We start from the raw sequence: 10,829 nt of genomic DNA on the forward strand, positions 1-10,829 counted from the left end.
AATGCCCCTCTTGCCCGAAATTGCCAGGAACAACTAAATTCATGGAAGGAGTAAAAGCGTTAAAACTTGGGAAATTTTCAAATGACCCTCCAGGCGTTAAATTTAATGTATGTTAAATTAATTTTAATTTTTTGAAATTAATTTATTAAAATGGGATTAATAGTTTGTAGGTCGCAGGATGCCATCGTAGAGAACCAGGCGAAGGCCTGAAAATGCAAATCGAAGAGGGATCGCAACCAAGGCCAAGCGCTGGAAGTTGGAGGAGAAAAGATGTAGTGCAAGATCAAAGAAATGAAGCATTGGGAAGCATGCCACCCAGGAACAAGTTAAAGTTCACCACCAAAGACCGAAGAACAATCATGCATTCTCAGGAAGAGTACATAGTTGGATTTAACTCCAGAAGTTCAGTTTTTTAAAAACTGAAACTGTTTTATTATGAACTGCCTGTGGGTCCCGCGCCAGATATTTTTGTGGACAGTTATGTCCAACTGCCAAATTGACCGAATTAAAGCAAATAGTAGCAGGTAGTTGGAATTGTGGTTGGTTGGATAACTAAGAATTGATTGGGCATGGGTTAAGGCTGCCAGCGTTTGGATGGCAGGCAACAACCCTTGGATGCAATCAATCCTAGCCTCTGATTCAATATTGTAAAAGCTATAAAAGACAGAGGCCTTTCTTTTCTAAAGAGTTAGATGGTTAGATAGTTAGACAGTTAGAGAGAATTTTGTAGTTGGATTTTAGACTTAGAATAGGTTAGATTTTAAGCAGTAGCATAGAGATGTTGCAGAAATTATTGTAATAGGTAGCTGAAATCAATTTATAAACATTGATTTGGTGTTTATTGTCTTGTTTTCATCCTGTTTGCATGGTTTCTTTCAGCATTTTAGATAGATCTTTCTGTTTTGGATTTGTAGGTATTTGATAGACTCAGGCTCATACCATTGAGGATATACTGATTGTGTATCCTTTTGTATGTTTAACCTGAGCCTTTAATTGTGCTTAATTCAATTGAAGATGTCTGTCTGAGCTGTGCCAGAATTGGGTGCTTAGTCGTGTGTCTCCAGTCTGAAATCTTCTGTAATGTCCCCTACTTGGTTCAGGACAGTTTTAACCGTAATTAATCGATTTCCAATATATTTGTAACTTAACTAAATCGATTAATAGACAAAACTATCTTAACATGAATCCAACCTAGGATGTTCTACCTTTTCTTTAGTCTATCAAGTATTACCATACTAAATAATTAATCCTATTTTTGATTTATAAATCATTTACGCATTTATTAATTTTTAATTAATAAATACTTATTGTTATCAATTAATTAATAAATACTTAGTTTTTGTGATTTAATAAATATTTATTAATTTACTAATTAATAATTACTTTTTATTATATTAATATTAACTATAATTATTATATTAATATTTATTATTATCCATCTTTATGTCATCCCTCATTGATCATTCTAATTATATAGATATATAAATAAGTAAATACAGTAATGTGGCAGACAGATCTGACACATAACAGATCTGGTCTGCCATTCTTATGTTCTTATACATTGGCTTTACATATATTTCACTCTTATGCTAATATTATATAATTTGCCTATTTGGGAATTTCCTTTATAAGTCTGCTTAAGATCAGTCTAAAAGAATAATTTCTGAGTTATATTCCCACCTAATATCATCAACACTATATAATAATTATAATTAAAGCTTTATTATTATTATTATTAAAATTATATTATTATTATTAAGTTTATTAAATTCTACATAATGATGATATCGGGCTCCATATATTATGAATATATATATTAAGCACATTCCCATGCATACCACAAAGAACAAAGATGCTACTGCTTGTAACTAAATAACAGTTCTGTTCTGATCCCCTCCATTCCTATCCCTTGCAAATTTGTTAACCTCCATTAAATATCATGTAATGTTGATCAGGTGCATCTCTTAATTTGGAACAGTCATATCCTTTCATTAATCGGGCCTCTTAATTATTTGTTTAATCGTGGCTCTTTATTAACTGATGATTAACGATTAAGAGTTTAACTGATAATAATTATGGACTTCGGATTTATTAATCCTCAATTGGTTCCTCTTTAAACTATGATAAGGAGAGTAGGTAAATCGCAAGTCATAATCTTTGCTGATCGGTCTTACTAAAGTGGCACATTTATCTCATCATCTGAATATGTTAGGCTCTTCAATTACTTAATATTGATTCCTCAATGTCTATTCCTAATAGTTATATTGGCATCAAATAATACTACAGGCTTACTAAAATCTGTAACGGAATACACTTGTCTTCGGAAATATGGCTTTCCTCTATAGCCAATCGACTTGCTAAATATTGATATCTTATAGAACATCAAACAAGGTCTCTTCGATAATACGAATTTCCTCTAAACTTTGCACTACATAATTAACTCCTATGAATACTCCACCCACTTTTAGGTGTCCTTCACATTCGTTTCTTGATTATTGTCCACTTCCACCTTGTCGTATTATCACACTGCTTCTAATACCCTAATCCGTTATTCATTTAATAATCTTGGACATTCTTGGGTATGATATTGTATTCAAATAATATTTAATATTGATATGATTAATATTATTTTTATATTAATGAATGATTAATATTACTATTACCATCAATAATTAATTACATAATAAATGATAATTTATTATTATGATGAAGAATCACAAAATCTATTATTAATTACATCACCAGGATGTGGGGTTATGACAACCCTCTCACTTTAGAGGAAAATCGTGAAGTCTCATAAATGAGACGATTTTCCAATATTATTAAATGTTAATTAATAAATGTTTTAATTATCGTATTTATTTAATCACAATAATCCAATGTCCAAAGAGGGTTTATGACATGTTCCAAGTCCCTTTGAAGATTGCATCGTTCCTACAAGGTTGTGAGCTATTCTGGCCAAGTAGGGATTGGTTATGTTGAATCCGTCTACCCGCATACCAATCTTGTTAGTTTTAGGTCTCCTAAACCTTTTCCTTTTGCTCTTTATTACGTAATTCAAGAATTGCAACAGACCAGCTTGTTGCAAATCGTAAGTCCCCTTGTGCTCCCAGCAAATCACATCGACCACTGAGTAATCCCACAGTCAAGACCTGACAATCAAAACCTTGAGTCATCCCCTTTGATCAACAAAACCAGCATTAGGGATTTCCTTATCTCAAGAGAGGATAGGATGCTCAATGAGTACATTCTATTATGTGTTGGTCAGATGAAGTCGTAAGTTCAGTGATTTTAGACACGTCAACAATACCCAGGCCTCAAAGGGAATATGTTGCAGCCACTACTGAAGATGTAGAGACAGAGTCTGATGGAGCAATATGAGAGGTGACGAAGACAACTACCTATGCCAGGGTAGTGAAGAAGCCTCAATCTGGTGGAGCCCACCTGAACAAGAAACAAAGAACTGAAGCTGAGCCATTCGGTATAGCCAAATCAAGCTAGAAGCCTAAGTCTAAGCTATATGAAGCTCTACAGTTTGACAAGATAGAAGGTACTTATACTATTGTCCCCCCAATGACATTAAATGAAATAGTTGATGAAGTGGTAAAAGAAGGAAACCTGAAGAATATACCTGTATATTATGAGAACTGTGATGATAATGATCAAAGAACTATAGAGGAAGCAGTTGTACAGTATATGAATATTTTTAGGAAATCCTTGATAGAGCTATTATCTATGATTCCAAAGGGATTGTATGATATTTTGGATGCCAAGAGGGATACAACCATCTTAGAGGATGAAAGAATAAAAGAATATGTATTAGTTAATTTGAGTTTTGTAATTTCTAAAACTGAAGTTGATAGATTGCTAAAAATCATGCTCGGGAAAATAGATGAAGTGACCAAAGAGACCGCAGCAATTTTGAGACAATTTTTGAAAGAGCACAAATATGATGTAAATCCAACACAAGATGACACCCAACCGGAAGAGAAGGTACAAGACACCTCCATTCTAGAAGTGCATGCAGTTGTTCCTGATGTGCAGAAAGATTAGTCAATTGAGCAAGCAATTCCGGTAGAGCAGACCAATGTGCATGCAGCAATTGATGATGTTAATGATCAGAATGGTGGAGTCTCTAGGGAAGCTGAACAAAATCCTTTGGTGATAGAAGTTGATTATGAAAAGACAGCTGAGGAGATTGAAGAAGCTGATGAAGAAAAGGGAGAGGTTGATGAAAGAAAGGATGACGATGTTGTAAAAGATGCTAGTGTAGAGGTGGCAAAAAAGGAGAAAGGAGAAGAGAATGATGATCAGGCTCTAGTGACAGTGGCTAGAGACACTGTAGCAGACAAAGGAAAACAGGTTATCACTGACTCAGATGATTTCACTCAAGTGCCTATAGATCTAAGTTCACTATCTCCTATCCAAGCATTGAAGCTTGCAACTCTTGCTCAAGCAAAAGCAAGTGAGGACTTACTCAAGTCTCACACCACAAACAAAGAGTTGATAACGCTGGCCATGGATGTGTTAGAGAAAACTTTGCCATCATTCAAACCAGATACAACTGATACTCCCTCCGGTAAGCTTAGAAGCATGCTCAATGCAGTAGAATCTCATTTTGTGTCTTTGGAGAAAGCACCAGATACAAAATTTTTGACTCAGTTTAATGCTATGAGATTGAGGATAATTTTAAAGATGATTGAGGGAGATAGGGTGAGTTTAATAATTGTTATAAAGAATATACAAGATGCATTAGATGAAGGTGGTCAAATATATATGTCATGTCCAATTTTGCCTAAGTTTACTACTGACATTGACAAGAAAATAAAAGAGTGTGAAGGCTAGTTAGCTAGCATATCTCAATCTTATGCACGTCAATCAGTCCCAGCTAGAAATTTTGAATTTCAAGTTATGAGTATACTTGATATGATTAAGAGTTTAAATCAGGAAAAAAGGACATAATTTTAGGCAGAGTGGGAGAAGTAAGAAGTCTTATCACTCCACGGATAGATGCATTGATCAATAGTAACCAAGATGCAATGATTGCTCGAAACAAGAGTGTTCTGGCAGATCGAAGAGGAGTAGAGATGCACACCTATCTTCTCAATTGTCTAATCAATATTTTGGAGAATTTGAAGAAGGGTTGGGATGATCACCTGTTGTCCCTAAAAACATTTTTTGCTGATATCTTCAAATTTTTGTAGCTGTATATACCCCTATATATAAATTTTGGTGGATTCCTATCTTTGGCATTGTTGTCAAAGTGGGAGAGAGCGAAGTGAAAAATGGAGTATACTCTCAAGGGTAGCTCATTGATTTGTTGATGTTGAGGTATTACAATTTTGGTTTTGTAGACAGTTTTGATAGTGTCATTTTTCACAATGTTGCCATCATGCCAAAAGGGCAAATTGTTGGCAAGAGACACTATTCCGATGAAGATTGATGCATGAGAAATGCTTAGGAGTTGTCATTGATGGAAACTCAGTTCAAAAATTATATTCGATACATGTAGATTTGATTTACCGGAAGTTGCATTATTCATTTGGCATAAGTCTGGAAGGTGGAATATAGTATCCGACAGAGTATGAGTATAGTGTACAGATCATGATTTTGGTTCCATATCTTTGGTTGCAGTAATAGAGGGAGATGATTTGAGGTTTGAGGCAGCTTATTTTGTAATCCTAGCATCCGGTGTTCATTCATGAGCGAGATTGAAGGTTCGGTAACCGATAACTCGAGAAGAACAAAGCTATTTTGATGTAATGTGTAATCTAGAATCTTTGGGATGATTTTGGTGATTGGTTTCAAGTTCGAGGAGATTGGGACGACATGTGTGAAGCTTGTTATAACCTTATTTAGGTCTGCATATAGATTTGTGGACTGATTAGGATGACTTGTTGGTTACACATTTCATGTTGTGTGTTATGTTGTTTTTGGAAGCTGATATGGGAATTGATTTGTTTTGTTGATGCAGATATATAAGACTGATACATTTGAGAATTTTGGGAGATGAGATGAGTGTGAGGAGTTTGTATGAGCGAATGTGCGAAGTTTGGTGAATTTGTAATTGAAGGTTTTAATGCTCTGGTATATGACAAAGCAACATAACAAAGTAGAGAGACATAACAGTAGTAGAAGAACTCTTGAGGTTAACCGGAACTGCTATTTGGAATTAGTAGATGCTATTCTTCAGTTCAGAACTCCAGACACTATGGTTATCATTTGTAATCATTTGTAGGACAGTGAGTCCTCTGGGTTGTTGCCCTCTTTTGTATTTGAGCAGTGAGCCTGAATGCAAGTGCATTCCTCTTTTTGTAATATTATTATACTCTTGATCAAAGTATAATAATATTGTGGGTTCAAATCCCACCATGTTTTTCCCTTTTCGTGTTTCCACATAAAAATTTTTGTTTTATGGTTTTGTGGTTGATTGGTTTATGTTTCTGCAATTTACTTTCATTCATATGCATCCGGTAGTCTAAGAATCAGTTTAATAAATTTGTGAATTACAGAATATTGATTCATCTCCCCCCCTCTCAGTGTTCATTGATTTTGACAAACTTTGTTTGTCATTAGGAGCTAGGGTTAATACTTTTGAAAAATATGAAGAGAAATCTTGATTAATTTTAACATTTAGTGTCTTCAGAGAGGAAATGGTTTGGGAAGAAAGTTGGTGAGCCTTGGTACGATGTCTTCATCAGTGTTCTCTCATACAATGATTCCTTTTAGTTTATGTCAAGACTTGTGAAGGTTGAAGATTAATCAACATAGGCTCTTTTCTTCACTTATAGGGGGAGTAATAGAGGAAACCTTGATAGGTTGATTGGTTTATGTTTGTGCACTTTACTTTCATTCTTATGCATCCAGTGGTTTAAGAATCAGTTTAATAAATTTGTGAATTGTAGAACATTGATTCACCTCCCCCCCTCTCAGTGTTCATTGATTCCGACAAACTTTGTTTGTCATTAAGAACTAGGGTTAATGCTTTAGAAAAATGTGAAGAGAACTCTTTATTAATTTTAACTTTTAGTGTCTTCGGAGAGGAAATGGTTTGGGAAGAAAGTTGGTGAGCCTTGGTACGATGTCTTGATCAGTGTTCTCTCATACAATGATTCCTTTTAGTTTATGTCAAGACTTGTGAAGGTTGAGGATTAATCAACATAGGCTCTTTTCTTTGCTTATAGGGGGAGTAATAGAGGAAACCCCGATAGGTTGAGGTAGACTAAATGCCAAGTGATTTCCTCTGTAGGATGTAGGAGGTGGGACTGAGTCATATATAGGATGAAAAGGAGTAGGAAGAATACTAGGCCCATTATGAGGAGGAATATGTATGGGTGTAGGGTCTCTAGGTTTACTGAAGGCGATGATCATCTCATTTTTCCACTTTTGAAAAGATAAGAAAAAGATATCATTTTGAGGATTAAGAGGTTCAAGTCTTTTAGACCAAAACTAATCAAGAATTATACACACTTCGTCATGGGTTGGTAAACGATTTAATTAACTGTTACAGTAGCGCCATTGTGAGGGAATTTCATATATTTATGACTTTTAGAAGGGATAGCTTTCATGGAAGAGAGCCAAGATGTCCCAACATTACACAAAATTGATCTAATGTAGGAATAATAGCAAAGTTGACATCTAAGAACTTAGTACCAACCTCAATGGGAAGGGTGATAGAACCGATAGTAGGGCAAGAGAAACCATCATACACCTTAACCATAACATCAGATTTATCATATATTACTTGATGTAAGTATTGAATATAAAGATGTTCTTTAGTAATCACATTCACCATACATACTGGATCATAGAGCATCCCTCCTGAGAGTTTTTCTTTGATCTTCACAATAATATATGATGGGCCCTTAGGTGCAACAATAGTCTCACTAGGATCAAGAGTAATGCATGTATTTTGGAAGTGTAGGATTTTCAACAAGGTTTAGAACATTATTTGATTCTATGCCAAGTTCATTAGGAGAAAAATCAAGAGACTTGAGCTCAACAACATTGGTAGAATGAGAAGGTAACGAATTGATAAAGATTTGGAGGTTTTGATTAGGAGGAGCTATGGATTTATTCCCTTTGTCATTCACACTAGCTACAAATATGGTATTGTTATCAATACATTATTGGATCTTATTTATCAACAGGTAACATTTCTCAGTATCATGGCCAACTTGATGGGGATATTGGCAAAAATCTTTAGGATCATGGTAAGTGGGCAATGGTTTAGAATTGTCAATTGTCTTGATGTGAGAAAGTCGCAATACATTGACATTCATAAACCTCAAAATTATACTATGCAAAGACTCTGAAAGAGGAGTTAATTCTTTTCTAAAGTATTTAGATAAAGGGTTCATACTTGATGTCGTGGTTTCCACTTGAGTGTTGATGTTGTCATTTACCTTTGTATCATCCTAAATTATACTCGTCTACAATTTAGTCCTCACTTAGGCCTCACTTTTGTGTTCTTCCTCTACGGCCAGATTAAAGAACTGATTTTATTCACACTAAGTATCAAACACAATTTTTCGCTCTTTTTTGACTCCCCAAGATCCTAGAGCACTAATTTCTTGGACCATGGTACCCAATGCCATGGTCCTTTCAAAAAGAGCCCATCTTGGGGCCTCATAATGGTCACCTAATTTGGGTAGGGATATAGATCCCGTGTCGGCCTATGTCAGAAATTCAATTTGATTTTTGACTGGGTCAACAAGTATAAAAAGAGGTCTACCCCTCTCATTTTGATATAGAAAAATCATAATTCGAATTGATCATCAACTCAAGAGAGGAAAATTGAGATCCCTCATGCAGGAGCACCTCATGACTAAGATGATAAAAGAAATAAAGGCTAAAGGTCACACATGGGAATGTGACCTTTCAATCTATGTAATAGAGTAGTCTTGTTTGTTTTATTTTTGTAATAAACCCCACCTTGTCACCCAATATTATGGATTTGGCAAATTGATAAGCCACCATTAGCATATGGGCCTAGGGGTATTTAGTTGAGTATTTTATAGGTGTTTATGTGTTGGAGATTTCTTAGGAAGGTTTAGGACATGTTGAAACATCTCTAGGTAGGCAGATTTAACATGTGTCAAAAGTTGCTCAACATGACAACTTTTGTTGACAACTTTTAATGACAACTTTTGGTTGCAAATAGCAATTTCCTTCCAACGGTCACCTCAGTTCAAACGGTGGTTCATAACCATTGAGTAAGGTATAAAATGTCATTCCCAATCATCATTAGGGGAAGAAGACTTTGTAAACTTTTGGTATCATTGAAGTAATACAATTATGAGAATTTCTTGCAATTTTGTTATTCTGCACCGTGTATGGTACTGTACGAACATTTTGGGATTACGAAACCAATGGGATTTGTTAGTGTGTCAAATCACCTTTCAGATGCATCAAGTCTGAGGTCCTAATTCTTCGAGACAAGGAAGAAACCTGCAATTTTCTGGAAGTGGTTGAGATTTGACAGTTTTGCCTAGGGTTTTGCAAAAAAATGGCCTCGGTTACTGATCCTTCATTGGTGGTTCACGACTTTGGAGTGTTGGCAAATGCACACTCCAATGAGAAATTGTAGGTGATTGAAGGTATTGTCATTGATGGCAACCTTACAATCCTATGGCACCAGCACAGGCAGCGGCAGCGGCAGCGACAAAGATGTTTACGGGCACCCCAGTCGATAGGATTTCATCTTGTATTTAATTGTAAAATCTTTTTGTAAGTTGACAAGGTGAAATGTAATAGGACTCATATAAGTATGAGATCTTGTAGGATCATTCATGGAATGAATGTATGTAATGTAATAGGCAGATGCGAACATGCGAATATTAAGGCAGATTGTGGAATAAGGTTTATGGAAGTTGTATGAGCTTAAATTGGTACTGAACCTGGCATAGCAGATGTTGAACCGAAGCAGTACATGATATTGGATTTGCATAATACATTTTTGTAAGTTAGTGAGACTTCCCTTTTGTAATTAAGTAGTGAGTTTTAGGCAGTTGGTCTTCATGCATGTGCATGCCCCCATTGTAAGTAATATTCATTTATTGGCCAGTGAGTTAATATCGTGGGTCACAAATTCCACCGAGGTTTTTTTCACACCGGGTTTCCTCGTTAAAAATATTGTGTTATGGTGTGCTTTCTATGTTGTGGTTATTGATCTTATTTACTGCATTATTTCTGGTTTAGTGGTACACTGTTTTAGAATGAAATTTGTTTAATAAGTTTAGAAAATCTGTTAACCAGCAAGATACTGATTCACCCCCCCCTCTCAGTATCTTTGGGAATCCTAACAATTGGTATCAGAGCCTGGTCCTCTATTTTCAAAAGCCTAACAACTTGAGGAAGATTCTGACACCGGTATAGATGGAAAACCTGAGAAAGCAATTGGAAATGACTCTTGAGATTATGATGCAGAAAAGTTGAAAAATATGAAACTTGAAGATGATCTGAAGGTTGCATAGGAAATCATTCAAGGACTTCAAGAAAATCTCACTATTGCTGGGAACAAAAGAAGAGAACTTCATGAGAAGATACGGAGTGATAATGATAAAAAAGAAACTCTTAATGATCTTGTAAGCAAGATGAAGCAAGAAAACATGGCCTTGAGGAATGAGATGCAAGATATGACTATGAGGTTTTGTAAAGACATTGAAGACCGAAAGAAGAATGAAGATGACTTGATCAGGAGAATCAATAATATTGGAAATGAAAAATCTAAGACTCAGTCATGAAAATGATATGTTGAAGACAAATATGATTCACTTGGAGCATGATAAAACTGAACTCATGAGACAGAAAGATTTCTTAGAAAATGT

This window comes from Cryptomeria japonica, chromosome 5 (assembly GCF_030272615.1).
Source record: "Cryptomeria japonica chromosome 5, Sugi_1.0, whole genome shotgun sequence".
Classification (NCBI taxonomy): Eukaryota; Viridiplantae; Streptophyta; class Pinopsida; order Cupressales; family Cupressaceae; genus Cryptomeria; species Cryptomeria japonica.